The sequence below is a fragment of the Octodon degus genome, unplaced genomic scaffold, assembly GCF_000260255.1.
Source record: "Octodon degus isolate 3935 unplaced genomic scaffold, OctDeg1.0 scaffold00065, whole genome shotgun sequence".
In the NCBI taxonomy this organism is placed as follows: Eukaryota; Metazoa; Chordata; class Mammalia; order Rodentia; family Octodontidae; genus Octodon; species Octodon degus.
This window is the reverse complement of record NW_004524641.1, coordinates 8,908,737-8,924,382: the sequence shown is the minus strand read 5'-3', so window position 1 is coordinate 8,924,382 and position 15,646 is coordinate 8,908,737. Positions and strand designations below refer to the sequence as shown.

General features: G+C 36.5%; 1 protein-coding gene across 7 annotated transcripts in view; it reads right to left on the bottom strand.

The window, feature by feature from the left end:
• Positions 1–15,646, bottom strand: part of Mettl8 (methyltransferase like 8) — an 88,866-nt gene that overhangs the window by 51,634 nt on the left and 21,586 nt on the right. The window contains exon 1 of one of the 7 annotated variants that reach the window (XM_023719148.1): positions 9,260–9,295. The exons of the other annotated variants lie outside the window; for them this stretch is intronic. The gene's annotated coding sequence lies outside the window, so the exon portion shown is untranslated. Of the gene's footprint in view, positions 1–9,259; positions 9,296–15,646 lie in introns of those variants that run through there. 7 annotated transcript variants of the gene reach the window in all.

Below are 15,646 nucleotides of genomic sequence, written 5' to 3'. Positions count from 1 at the left end.
CATGACGTTACAGTACAAGTTCTCATATGTCCTGAGTCTTAATTGACCTTAGAAGGTTAGGGCCAAAATGTTGGCTTTCCTTGTATCCTTCCTTTCTTCTTTTTATTTCTTGTACTAGGGGGACTATATGATATTTATATATGAGGGTCTGTGTAAATATTATTTCACTTATGAGTATATCTTCAACTGGCATCCACTTAAATATAAATGCTTAAAGTTTATCATTCTTTATAGCTAAGTAATACTCCATTGTATAGAAATACCACATCTTTTTCATCCATTCCTCAGGTGACCGGCATCTTGGTTGTTTCCAAGACTTGGCTATCACAAATTGTGCTGCTATAAACATAGGTACACATATATCACTATGATATGACATTTTCAGTTCCTCTGGGAAAATTCCCAGTAGGGGGATAGCTGGCTTGAATGGGATTTCCAGTCCCAGTTTTTTAAGGAGTCTCCACAATGATTTTCATAATGCTTGCACCAGTTTACATTCCCACCAGCAGTGGAGAAGGGTTCCTTTTTCCCCACAGTCTCTCCAACATTTGCTGTTAGTTGATTTGTTTATGATAGCCATTCTTTCTAGGGTGAGATGGTATCTCAGTGTTGTTTTAATTTGCATTTCACGATGGCTGGTGATGTGGAGCATTTTTTCATATATTTATTTGCTTCTTTAATTTCATCTTCTGAGAAGTGTGTATTCATCTTGGATGCCCATTTCTGGATTGGATCTTTACATTTTGGGCCCTAATGTTTTTTAGTTCTTTATAAATTTCAGAGAGCAGACCTTTGTCTGAGTGTTTAGTTAAGATTCTTTCGAAATTTGTGGGTTGTCTTTTCACTTTGTTGGTAATTTGTTTTCACATGCAAAAACTTCTCAATAAGAGGAGGTTCCAGTTTTTAATTCTTTCAGCTATTACCTGTGTGATTTGATTTTTGTTCATGAACTCTTTGCTTACCCCTATATCTTCAAGAGTTCCTCCTCTTTTCTCTTCCAGGAGATTTAGTGTTTCTGGTTTAGTTTTTATATTTATTCCATTTTGACTTTAGCTTAGTGCATAGTGATAGAACTGGGTCAAGTTTTAGTTTTTGGCATGTAGAGAGCCAGTTTTTCCAGCACCATTTGTTAAAGAGGCTATCTTTCTTTTAGTAAGCATGTTTGGCCCCTTTGTCGAAGAACAGGTGGCTGAATGTGTATGTACAGGCCTCTGCATCTTCTAATCTATTCCATTGATCCTCAGGTCCATTTTGTTGTCAGTACCATGCTGATTTTATCACAGTAGCTTTGTAGTATAATTTCAAGTCAGGAATTGTAATGGTTCCTGCCTTGCCTTTGTTGCCCAGGATTGTCTTTGCTATTCTAGATCTTTTGTGGTTCCAAATAAATTTTAGGAACAATTTCTCTAGGTCTGTGAGGTATGTTGGTGGTAGTCTGATAGGGATTTGTTAAATCTGTATAGCAACTTTGGGAGTATGGCCATCTTCACAATGTTGGTTCTTTCTATCCAGGAGCAGGGAATATCTTTCCATTTTCTGAAATTCTCTACCATCTCTTTTTTCAGAGTACTGTAATTTTCCGTGAAAACATCTTTGACTTCAGAGGTATTTCATTTTCCACAGTGCGACTGTAAAAGGCATTGTTTCTCTAATTTCCCTCTAAGTGTGTTTGTTATCTGTGTAGAGGAATGCTATTGACTTTTGGATATTGACTTTGTATCCTGCTATGCTACTGAATTTGTGTATCAATTCTAGTAGCTTCTTGGTGGAGTTTTTTTGGGTCTTCCAAGTAAAGTATCATATCATCTGCAAATAATTATAATTTAACTTCTTTACCTATTCTTATTCCTTTTCTCTTTCATGTTTAATGGCTGCAGCTAATGATTCCAGAACTATATTGAATAGCAGGGGTGATAGAGGACATCCTTGTCTTGTACCAGATCTGAGAGTAAAAAATTTCAGTTTTTCCCCATTTAGAATTATATTAGCCGTTGGGCTGCCATAGATGGCTTTTATCAGATTGAAGTAGAAGCCATCTATTCCAATTTTCTGTAGGACTCTGAACATGAATGAGTGTTGGACTCTGTCAACAGCCTTTTCTGCATCAATTGAAATCTCAATTTGCATATTAAAGATCATTTTTTAAAAAGTTATTTTAGGGCTGGGGAGATACTTCAGCAGTCTTACCACGTGCCTGGCAAGACTGAGGACCTGGGTTTGATTCCTGGTACTGCATGCCATGCCAGCCTTGGAACCCCAGGCGTGCAGTGCTAGCCACTGAACCTGCACATGGTGGTTCATGCCTGTAATCCCAGCGCTGGGGAGGCAGAGACAGGAGGATCACTACAAGTCTGAGCTGCATAGCAAGACCCTGTACCAAACAGATAAAAGACTTTAAAAAAAGAAAAGTCATTTTATTCCAAGCAACATGTTTCTAGGCAATATTTCATCCCTACTCCCCCAAAAATCGAGGTACAGTGGCAGCATAGGAAAACAAACCTAAAACTCATTCTTCATGCTGAACTGAATAATATGAAAATGAAAGAAATGAATGTCATATTGATACAGGATCCTAGGAATTCTTAATATTACCAATTATTTTGCATATATATATATAATCAGTAATATGGTTACACAATAGATTTCTCTGTGTATAATTCATGTTTTAACCCCAACTTAGGAGCTTTTAGCCCAAATCCACCCCCATTTTGAAAGAGTAACTTAAAACATTTAAAGACTAGTCATATTCACTATGTACTGGTAACTATGTCATTTAAAAATCTTATGAGGGCTGCCCAAATAGCTCAGTGGCTTAAAGCATCTGCTTAGGCAGAACGCAGTGGTCTGAGTTTGATCCCTGGCATGACATGCCAGCCCCGCCCCCTCGGTATGGTTATGCCTGCGTGTAATCCCAGCTCTTGGAAGGCTGAACACTGGTGGATCACTGTAAGTCCGATCTACATAGTGAGACCCTGTAGACCCTTACTAAATTAAAAAAAAAAAAATCTTATGGAAAAGTACTAAAAAGAAGAGATCTGGCTTTTCCCAATAAGAATCCATTGTAATAATGTTTGGCATTTCAGGTTGTTCATTACAACATTCAGCTGATTGCTGTAGGCTGTCAGAAACAGTTGCTAGAAGTTATGTGTACATAATATGAATTAGGGCTTCTGGAGGTCCTATGAGGCATACTGGATTCCCTTTACCACCTTACCAATAATGAATGGGCTTTAAGGCTGAATTGCAAAACAAACCTCAGAATGACCAGAACATCTCACTGCTTTTAAATATAAAATTCAAGATTTTTCCTTTAGAAGTAAAGGAAGGAGCTGATTGATGAGCACCAAAAAAACTACCATGGTTCCATTCAGATGCGAAGAACAGTGATGAGAAATGAAGCATTCAACAGCCAGCACAGAGGCTCCGTTTCTTGTTTTCCCTTCTTCAGTGAAGGCAAGCTCATCGGTGGAGCAAATGAAATGCTTTACCACCTTTACCCTGATGTGCCTTTGTTCTTTTCGCTTGACAGTATTCCACAGAAGACTAACAAAACCCTACCTACAAAATTATTTTTAGATTTCTTTCTGCATTGCATATTATTCAGAGTGTTCTGTACGCTGAGGAGTAGAAACTGATTACACTGAGAAAGGAAATTCATGCATGAAAGTGTAAAATGATGTAAATGTTTCCCACCCAGTAAAGCCAAATTGAAATACAATTTCAAGCCTTAAAATAATCATGTGACACTTATCTCTCTCTACCCATGTATAGAAAATGAAAAGAGAAAAAAAAAGTTTTTCTCACTATAAATGACCAAGAATCTCTGTGGACTGTCAGAGATAAAAATATATAACTAGAGTAGGTATTGAGAAAGTCAGGAAAATGTCAGCATGTGTGTCACTCAGACTGCCAGCATCAGAGACAGCACTGTGTGGCCAGGGCCCAACATCTAGCAGTTTCCTTAATTAGGAGCTGTTTCTGTAATTAAACAAACATCTTCATATGTTTCATTTATTTATCATCTGTAACAGTCATTGATATCACGTGTGTTTAGATATCCTCAAAGCCTCATATAGTCCTAGGTGGGGCTTTTTCGGAGGTGACTGAATCTAGAGTATGTGAATAATTCCCAGTGCAATGCTAGAATTAAGGGTGTTAGGATTAAGGGTGGGTGATTACTAAATCAGTTTCCTGATTGATTGGCATCACCCTAATCCCAGTAGCTTGGATACAATATAAAGGACAGAAAGAGGCTTGTCTTGTCTTTGCTTGCTTGCTTGCTTGCTTTGCTACCACTGCCTGCTATGAACTGTTTCTCCTCTGCAATGCCTGTCTGCCTTGAACCCAGTCAATTAAGGACTGAACCTCTGTAAACGGAGCTAAACAAAACTTTCCCCTTTAACTTTGGGTGTCAGCGCTATGCCTCAGCAATGAGAGAAAAGTTACTAAGACAGCCACACACTGTAGTTTGTTGTTACTCATTTTTTATACAAAGATATAACACATTTAATAGAATATATCGTATAGATAAATATATCATATAAATACGTTCTGAACTAAATGCCAGCTTCCGCAGGCAGCACCAATCTGCTCATGAACTGTTTGTGTGATTTAGTGATACTTGTCTGGATAAACTTAATTAAAAAACATTACTCCATCCTTTCCAAAATGGCTCGTGAGATCCTTATAGTTACAAAAATGAAGAACGAAGAGTGCGATAATATGGAGGCACGTACCTTGTTATACTGACTATGTATTTTATAAACATGTGCTGCATGCTATGTCAGTTTAAGGTTTCCTTGCTTACAATTCCATTTTGGGAGAAGAAAAGGAAAGAAGGGCTGGACCAGACCTACACAGATTTCTGGTAGTAAAAATTGGTTTCTGGCACCATTTCCTTTATATTCTCACCATTTGCATAATAAAACTGTGTAGAAATTTTTATTTGAAATAACACAAACATGTATTGTTCCAAGTATTTCATTTGCTCAAAAGAAATCAAGAAGAGAATAGAGGGATTAAAAATAGATAAGATTAAAAAAACAAATACCAAGATTGAGACAGGAGATTAGGTCATGGCCAGCCAGCTGGCCAAAGGGACATGACCTGTCAATCACAGAAATCCAAGACACAGGCACCGAAAAACAGTTCCAAGTCTGTACCTGGGACCAACTGAAAAGTGCTACATTTAGTTCTTGTGGCAGAAAGTCAAGGAAGTTTCTGATGGGACAGCCTAGATCTAATGTCAGAACAGGTGATACAGAAGACAGTGGCCCTTAACCTCATTGTCACTGAGCTCTTTTTCAGTGGCCTGGTCTCACTCTATACAGTGTACCTTTTTCCTCAACATTAAGAAATGTAAAACATCACTACCTTTTGTATGTTTCCTGTCCAATTTATTGTTCCGGACAACAACAAAAATGCTCTAGGAGTTCATAGCATCCCAGAACTCTGGTAACAAGACAGTACTTTTATTAATTCAAGTACTGCAGATCAAATCCAGTGCTTCTTAAACGCTAAGCAAGCACTCTACTACTGGGCTATATCTCCAGCCCCTAGACATATTTTAAAACCCAATCATAGCAACAATATTACATGTAAATGGATTCCAATTAAAAAGTAAAGTTTAGGGCCTGCCAGATGGCTTAGCAGACTAAAGTACCTGTTTAGGCAGAACACAGAGGTCAGGGTTTGATCCTGTAATCCCAGCACTTGGGAGGTGAAAACAAGAGAATCACTATGAATCCAATCTACACAGTGAGACCCTATAGAACCTGTACTAAAATATATTTTAAAAAGTAAAGTTTATCAATCTGGATTAAAAAGTAAGACCTTACAGCTTACTTTCTCTAAAATAGGCACTTGAAGTATAAAGACTCAAATACATTCAAATGAAAAACATACAATGCAAACCCTGCATGAGAAAGCTGATGGAGCTACACTATTAGACAAAGTAGACTTTAAGCAAAAGACCATTACACAGATAGAGAGGGACATTTAAAAATGATGAGAGCCAATTCATTACACTTTTCTTGAAACAAGAAAAGGTCTCACTATATAATTCAAGCTGGCCTTGAACTCACTATGTATCATATAATCCTCCTGCCTAAGCCTCCTAAATGCTGGGATTATAGGCTGCTATGCCTGGCAGATAACAGCCAATTCAATGAGGGGCCATAATAATCTTTAAACATGTGCATAATCTAATAACAAATCTTCAAAATCCATGAAGCAAGAATAGACAGAACTTTCTAAAATAAAAAATGAACAAATTCACATTTTAATAGCCTCCTTTCAGTCATTAACAGAATAACAGTAAGTAACAAACCATCACAGAAATCAACAAGGGGGCTGGGGAGATAGCTCAGTGGTCTAAGCGCCTGCCTGGCAAGTACAAAGACCTGAGTTTGATCCCTGGTACCGCAGCCATGTCAGCCCCAGAACCTGAAGTGTGCCATGCCAGGCATAGAAACCAGGAGTGGTGGCACACAAATGTAATCCCAGCGCTGGGGAGGCTGAGACAAGAGCATCACTAGGAGTCTGAGCTGCATAGTGAGACCTCTATCCAATAAATAAATAAATAAATAAAATTAAATAAAAAAGATCAATAAGGATAGATATCATCAATCTAAACTAAAAGATACTTATAGAAAGAATACTATACCTAGCATCCTCAGAACACACAGCCTCTAAGTGCACATGGAACATTCACCAATGTTCACTCCAGACCACATATACTGCTCTCTACAGCAATCTCAATCATACAGAATGTTTCCTGTGACAATATTAAATGTGATTTTTAAATTAAATAGCTCTTATTAATAATATCCCATTCCATTTCCAGTAGTCACAATTTTCTTGAAGTCTACTTTGTCTGTCATGAATCTAGCTTTACCAGATGTGTGATGCAAAGTGGCATAGAGTACTTTTTTTATAAATTTTGAATATATTTGTGTGTCAACATTTAAAGTGCATCTCTTATAGGTAATATATTACTGACCTTGAATTTTTTGGTTCAAACTTAAATAATAGATTTGAAACTGTCTCATTGCTATATGTTTATCAATAAAACTTTGAAAAGAAAAAAAAAACAAAAAAAACCCTTAAATAATAATAAGATTTCCCAAGTATTTACAAATTAAGCAACATGCTTCTAAGTAACCTAGGATCTTTAGGAATAAGTTAAAATATACTGAATATTGAAACCTCAGAATATCAAAATCTGTAAAATTTAACTGAAGCAGGTATTTGGCAGTGTTGTGATTCAAACCCTGGGCCTTATGGATGCTGATGAACAATCTACCTCTGAGCTATAATCTCAGCCCAAGAAGATAATTTTGACCCAGGCTACACTATGGATAAGTCCTAAAGACAGTAATGCTAAGTCAGTCAGAGAAGGGCAAACGCCCTGATTCTTCTTACATCAGGTCCCTAGAGAAGTCAAACCCATAGAGACAGAAGAAAAGCTGGTGGCTGCCAGAGAGAGGATAATGGAGAATGAAGTGTTCAATGGTTCCAATGTGGGGAAGAGAAATTGGGAGATGCAGTTTAACAGATAAAAAAATTATAGATGCATAGAATGAACAACACTAGAACGCTAATGTACAACATGAGGGCTACATTCAGTAGCACTGTATTGTATTTAGACTGTTTACTTAAAGAAGTAGGTGCTTTTGCCACAAGTGATGGGTATGTTAATTTGTTTGACTATAATAACCATTTCACGATGCATATGTAGTCATATCAAAATGCCCTGTCACACTATTACAACATATAAATTTTTAAAAAGAAGCTGGGCCAAAAAAGTGAAAAAAAAAAAGTTACAGAGTTTCAGTTTGGGGAGATGAATGGTGTTAATGTTTGCACAGCACTGTGAATATACTTACTGCCACTGAACTGTATACTTAAGACTGAAATGGTAAATTTTGTTACGTATGTTTTACCACAATAAAAAACAAAAACCAACAAAGAAAACCATAGACCCACTGTCCTCACAAGTAAATATCAAACATTAAAAAAAAAAAAAAGGAAAAGCAATACCAACGTTACACAATTTTAAAAAAGAACACTTCTCATCTTGTTTTATGAGGCCAGTATACCTGCTCTAAGTAGTATGTTTGTGAGAAATAAAAGTTTAAATATTAACTAGTTTCTTACATTGCAGTTTGCCCACAGGCCTAGTGCTTCCCATTACAATTTTAAGTTATCAAGCATTTGTCAGGAATAAAACTTAAGGATTACTGAAGGGAGAAAATATGTAAGACCTTTCTAGGCATGTCTGGTTGTACTTTTGTACTAAGGCTGATACTGTCACATACTGCACAGCAATGTTTCAGTTAAAGATGAACAATCTACAACAGTAAGATTACAATGGAATGGAACAATTCCTGTGCCAAGTATTTTTTATCTTTTCTATGTTTAGATACACAAATACTTAGTAATATGTTACAGCTGCTCATAGTTATCAGTACAGTAACATGCTCTATAAGTTTATAGTCTAGGACCAGTGGGATATATAATTTAGTATACTTAAATTTTAGTATGCTACACCATCTAGATTTGTGAGTACATTCTGTGATGTTCCCACAAAGACAAAATTGCCTAACAACACATTTCTCAAAACATCTCCATTGTTAAGTGACACATAACTGTATTTATAGCATATTACTCTAGAGCAGGAAAATATGAAGACAACAAATTGCTAAAAATTCTGGAGTTGTCTGAGCTTTTATTTACTGTTGGAAGCATCTGCAATTGTGGTCCTGACCCTTCACTTAGCTCAAACTAATTCTGCCAATGAAATTCTAGTAGATGTACTCAAGTGGTAGCTATTTTACTTTTTTTCCCTACAGCATCCCACTTTGAGCTCACCACTGTATGGTGACTTTTCCTTTTGAATCCTCTGAAGACCCCAAAGAAACAGAATGAGAATGACTTTAGGGCCATGACCCTCTCAGATCTCAATGCTGAGACTCAGCCAAGAATAGTCAATTGGCTGAAACAGTCACTAAAGAACAAACCAGTAAAGGAACTGAAGTTCACACAGCATCAGAGAGACACAGAGTCAATATCAATAGAATTTAGTATGCTGTGAAGAGCACAGAGATATGCGTGCAGGGCTGATAAGCCTTCTGCCAGCCCTAGGTGCAGGTGCTTATATGTGTACTTTAGGTATGCAAGGAAAAGAACAAATGTATAAAATGACTTGGATTCACTATACTGCATGATAAGACAAGGAGAATATGGTTTTAATAATTACCAGTTTTTAGGGGCTGGGGAGATGGCTCAGTAGAATAAGCACTTGCCTGGCAAGTGCATCGGCCTAAGTTCAATCCCTGGTTCTGGAAAAAAAAAATAATAAAATAATAATAATAATTACCAGTTTTTAAGGTCAACCATCACTATCACATTAAACTCAGCACTTAAGAATCCTAATCAGAAAGACAACCTGTGGGGAACAGATCTCTGCCCAATTCCAGATTTTGGCAAGATGCTTCATCATTACCAAAATGGACCCCTTTTAACACATCCTCCTGTATATGTATTCCTGAATTCACCAACAGATTATGACATATTCTACTGGACTAGATTAAACTATATGACACATGTGTGGGAAAAAAATGCTTCTTAAATAACTACAGTGTTTATTTTTGTAGAATAGTATTTTCAAGTACTTTTTTATTTTTTTTATTATTTTTTTTAATTTTTTTTATTTATTTGAGAGAGAGAGAGAGAGAGAGAGAGAGAGAGAGAGAGAGAGAGAGTGGTGTGTGTGTGTGGCCAGCTCAGCCCACCAGGGGGCGGGGCTGGCTGGCATGTGGTGCTGGGGGATTGAACCGCGGTCCCCGATGCTTTGCTAAGCTTGTTCTAAGTAGGTGCTTTAGACCACTGAGCCATCTCTCCAGCCCCTTAAGTACTTTTTTAAATAAAAGGAGCATTTTAGTTAAAAGAAATACCCCTCTGTATACTTTTGTAAATTGAGAAAATATTTTAGGAAGTAAAGTGCCAATTCTACTTTATTTTTCATATAAACCTCAATTTTTAAGAAAACTAAGTATTTACCATTTGTGAAGTCCTGTTTCCTGCTACGCCTGTATGACTGGTCCCAGAACCTCTGGATACCAAAATCCAGAAATGTTCAAGAACTTCATATAAAATGGAGCAGCATTTCTGTTCCACACATCCTCCTCTATATTTTAAATTTTATCTAGATAACTCATATAACTTATAATACCTAATATAATGTAAATACTATGTAAAAACACTTGTGGTACTATTTTAGGAAAAAAAATCTATAAAGGACAAAATAAATTTATGTGCTTAAGGTCACTTAACTAAAATTTGATGGGGCTTGGCTGAATCCAAGTAGTCTACCTGGCAAGTTCATGTTCTCCTCCCAGTCTCTCTACTCTCTTTCTTTGTTGCTGTTAAAGAGCTTTGTTATTCACATACACATAATTAATCCATTTGTCAACTATTTTTGTACAACACATACACAAGAATGATCACAGCAGTGATCCTTCAGTTCTGACCTGAGTTACTAATGTAATGCAGTTGATTTAAGGGGCCCTAAATTCCATCTTTCTCTTCTCTCTCAGCTGTTTATTCTCTGCGGGCGCAATCAAACAGCAAACAATACCACTGGGAGGCACCGGCCTCAGATTAACTGAGCACAGTCATTTTCTTTCCAGGACTCAAACCTCAAAACACAGGTAAAGGGCTCTTACATCATCTAGATAACGTAACATTTTTAACACCCAGGTCTTTTCAGAGGGTGCTTTTACACAGCTGAGGAGGAGAGATAAAGAAGGACTTCTTGTTTCCTTTGCCTTTTAAGCTTGATCCTAAGATTGCTTTCTTTCATTTCAGTACTTCTAGAGGAACATCAAAGAACTAGAGCAAGAAGTACTGCTGTTTGTGCAAATTTATGATTATCCTTGGAACATTCAGCTGGCTCTTGGCATAAACTATTTGAAAGAGTCCTCAAGAATGACTCCCAGTTGTCTCAGCCCAGAGCCCCAGGGAAAGAAAGTACTGTTAATCATTTGCTAAATGTCTGCCCACCATATAAAAGTTAACTCCCCCTTCAATATTTCCTGATTCAGAAAATCCTTTAAATAAATAAACTAATGAAATACTCATATCATTAGCTCTATAATTGTTAAGCTTTTCTTATTAGCTGGGAAGGTGGCAAAAGGTGTCATTCAGAGGAGTAAACATCTAGATGAAGCTAACTGAACATTACCTGAGGGGCTAGCATTAATGAGAACAAATTAAAGTGCTATTGTTGTAGTGTTTTGGAGAGTGAAAGCCAACAGGTAAAAAAAAAAAAACAAAAAAACATTTAAGTATCAACTACACTGCAGTGAAAACTGAAGCTTCAATTAACCCTGGCAATTTCTGAGAACTCTGGGGGTGACCATCTGTGAGGTAAACAGTTCAGGCAACTCACATCTTGTTGTAATCTTTCCTTGGTTGAATATAATTTCTGGGTATAAATAAGGTTATTAGCGAGAGCAGAACAACAACAATAATTACAGTAAGTATTTACAGAGCCCTCTGATCACACTATGACGTCAGTCACTCCACAGCTTCAAAATGGAAAGCTCATGTTCAGTGGTTGCTCTTCAGGACCATCCTGGAAGGTGGCTACACCACAAGCTTGTTCACACAAAAGAGAGGTCTGTGGGACTCAAAAGTTACTTCTTTCGGTAGATTTCATGTAAGCCCATCCTAAAGCAAAATATTTCAAGGACAAACATTTATTCTCTGGAAATTGTCTCAATGCACATTATACTGGACCAGGGTGAGGTCAGTTTTAACTCATCCTACCTGCATTTCACATATAGTGGTGTAATAATAACTTTTGGAAGTATTGACCACGTTTGGTGGGATAATTAAAGATATTACGGTGCATGCATGTTTTTGGGGTTAATCAAGCCTCACAAGTATAGTAAAAAGCTCACATAGGTGTGATAAACAGAGTTCTGCCATTATGGCGACTTCTGGTTTCCTACACATTTCAGAGATCTCTATCTTTAGGTACACTGGGTATCAGAACCAATGCATCGATTAGGCTGCTCTGGCTGAAGATGGACTATTAAAAAATTGAAATGATATACAAGTATTATGAAAAATGTGAACTATTCATTAGTGAATAAAAGTATCTAAACAAATGTATTTTTATACTTTTAAATGAATACAATTAGGAAGTATTTAAAATATTGTGTAAATTCTATTGTAGAAAATTACATTTTGGAAGGAAAAAAAAAAGAGAGAACTACATTTTGGGCCCAGGAGATAGCTCAGTAGAATAAGCGCTTGCCTGGCAAGCACAAGAGCCTGAGTTCAATCCCTGGTTCTGCAGGGAAAACAAACAAACAAAACCTACATTAAGTTATAACTTGAAAAAATAAAGGCAAATTGCACCATCAAATATCAGATAATATGTTTAATCCCAGGCCATAGGCAATACCACACTTTAAAAAAAGAGTCCGAGAAAGGAAAAAAAAAAATTGTGGGAAGAGTACAACTTCCATAGAGGAATAAACATGCTGATTTTTTTTTTTAGACAGGGTCTTGCTGTCAAGCTAAAAATTCTTGCTGTCTATGGTGGCACATACCTGTAACCCTAGCACTGAGGAGTCTGAAACACAAGGACCATCATAAGTTCAAGCCTAGCCTGATCTTTACAATAAATAAACAGATAGATATAAGGATGAATTAAAGAATTCAATATAATTATGGATAGTGAATAGTACAGGAAATGTACAGTAAAAGTCAGTATAAGCTGCATTAGCATATAGAGGAATGAATGACTAAATCTACTTGAGGATTCTGGGTTACTTCCTGGTGAAGGTAGCATCTGTGCTGGGTGAAGAATGAAGTGAATGAATAGGAATATTCCAAGGAGGTAAAAGTGAAAGCCAAGGCATTTCAGGGCAGAGGGATTAACACAATTAAAAACAAAGAGGTGTGAAAGCACATGGGATGTTCAGAGAATTAAAAAGTAATTTGGAAAAAGGTGCTGACCTAAGTAGTTCTGGATATGAAAAGAGTCTCTAAGACAAAAGACAATAAGCTCTGTGCTCTGGCTGACAAAATGATGCTATCAATTTTGAAACTTCTATATAAGTAAACTGAAATTGAGCAACTATTAAATAGATGTTAAATGGTAGACCCAAGTTTCTCCTGGTTGAAGTAGCAGGTTACAGACAGGTGAGGAGAGAAGGCTGTAATAATGCATGGGGCAAATGATTAGGATTTCAGTCATCAGCATGAGCTCATTCTCAGCTTAATATAAGACAGATCTTACATATCAAACGATATATGCATATATAGTTTGGCATATGCATATCTTAATTCTTTATCCTGGCACCTGAGAGGGCCTAAAAGTTACCACACCCCAATAACAAGCACACAGAGCTCCCATATCTTAGTTTCTAAAGTCATTCTTTAATTACAAGGAAACAGACTCCTTAGAAAAATGGCATTTTCTATGAATAAGAAAGAAAATAGAAGATGAGACTAAGCACTTTATAGGTCCAGAGTGTAATTTTTTAAAAATATCAAGCAAAATAAACCCTACAATGATAAGGGTATGTCAAAAGAGTGCAGGAGTCAGTTCGAAAGCTCCCAATGCCAAAAGCTAGAACATTTTAAGCAACAGTCAGAAGCAGTTTTGGTTTATAACCCAAAGTATAAAACATGTATACTGATTTAAATAACTGAATAGGCAAATAAATGGGGGGGGAGATAAATCTTTCATTTAAAACAAAATTCCAAATAATTAACAGAGATTCTCCATTGAATAGGACTCCAATGAACCAGACTTCATTACACAGTGACTTTCTTCTAAAGAACAAGTATAGAAAAGGGAGAAAGAAAGTAACTCTATAGCAAAGAAACCTGAAAAATGCTTCCTCAGCCTGGTAGGTTCTCAAGGCTAACATTGACAATGACAGGTCGTGTTGACAGCATGCACTCTTGGATGTCCCACTGGCACTTTCCCTCTCTGTTCCTTCCTGCCAAGCTCCACAGCCCCAGTGTAACCATGAGAAAAACATCAATAAACTCTACTTGAGAGACATTCTGTAAAATTTCTGGCTAGCTTACCTCAAAATTGTCAACGTTATCAGAAACAAGGTATGTCCTGAAAACTTTTGAGCCAAGAGAAATCTAACAAGATAGGATGACATATTTTGAAAATTGTATTAGTCAACTCAGGCTGCCATAACAAAATTATCGTTGACTTGGCAACTTTTAAATTTATTTTCCCAATCTACTGGAAGAGAAAGTAGGTGGAACTTTTGAAGATATAGACGTAGGCAGAGAGTTTATGAACAAAAACCAAACTGCATAGGAAAGACTTCAAAGAATCAACAACTGGGACCTCATTTTATTGAAAAGTTTCTATAAGTGAAAAGAAATCACCAACAGAGTGAAAAGACAACCCACAAAATGGGAAAATATCTTAGCCAACAATCAGACAGATGGAAGTCTAGATGGACTTCCATCTAGAAAAAGAACTAAAAAAAATTAGACTCCTAAAATTTAAAGACCCGTTCCAAAAAAAGGGCATCTGAAATTAATATACACTTCTCAGAGGAAAAATATAAGTAGCAAATAAATACATGAAAAAATGTTCCACAGCACTGGCCGTTCAAGAAATGCAAATTAAAACAACAATGAAATACCACTTCACACCAGAAAGAATGGCTATCATAAAGAAATCAACTAATAACAAATGCTGGAGAGGCTGTGGGGAAAAAGAAACCCTTCTCTACTGTTGGTGGAAGTGTAGACTGGCACAACCACTATGGAACTCAGTGTGGAGACTACTAAAAAAACTAGGACTAGAAATCTCAGTCAACCCAGCTATTCTCCTTTTGGGTATTTTCCCAAAAAGAACTGAACACATCATACCCTAGTGATATATGTGCTCCCATATATAGGAGCACAATGTGTCATAGCCAAATCTTGGAAACAACCAAAATGCCCATCACCTGAGGAATGGATGAAAAAGATGTGGTATTTTTAAACAATGGAGTATTAGTCAGCTATAAAGACATACTGGAGGCCTTCATAGGTAAGTGGATTCTACCAAAGGCTATACTCATAAGTGAAATAAATCATACCCACATGTGTAAATTATATTGTCTCCCTAGTGTAAGAACCTGAAAGAATAAATAAAACCTGAAAGGCATAATAATTGTAATAAAACAAAGAAACTGAACATAAGGATTACACAACAAAGATGATAGAAAGAAGATAGGAAAAAAAGGAAGGGGGAAAAACTCATGCAAGTATATGTACAGGATGGCTATGATGATTGTAGTAATAATTTCTATCAGTTTTTTAAAAGTAGCAGTTAATGTTTAGAATTTTCACACTGCCTGATTCTGTATGCTGATATCTGCTATCTAAGCAACTACATCAACGACAGTAATGTGTAATACAAAACCCATGGTTGAATACCTCTCATCTTGGTCTTCTAAATGTGTACCATTTCTAATGTCTTCTCAATTATTATTATATTCTTTAAAATAAATTTTTAAAAAAGAAAAAAAGACAAGAAAAAATATCAAGGTTTACTGAAATCAAGCATTAATATTCAATTATTTGTCCAATCTTACATAACTATATT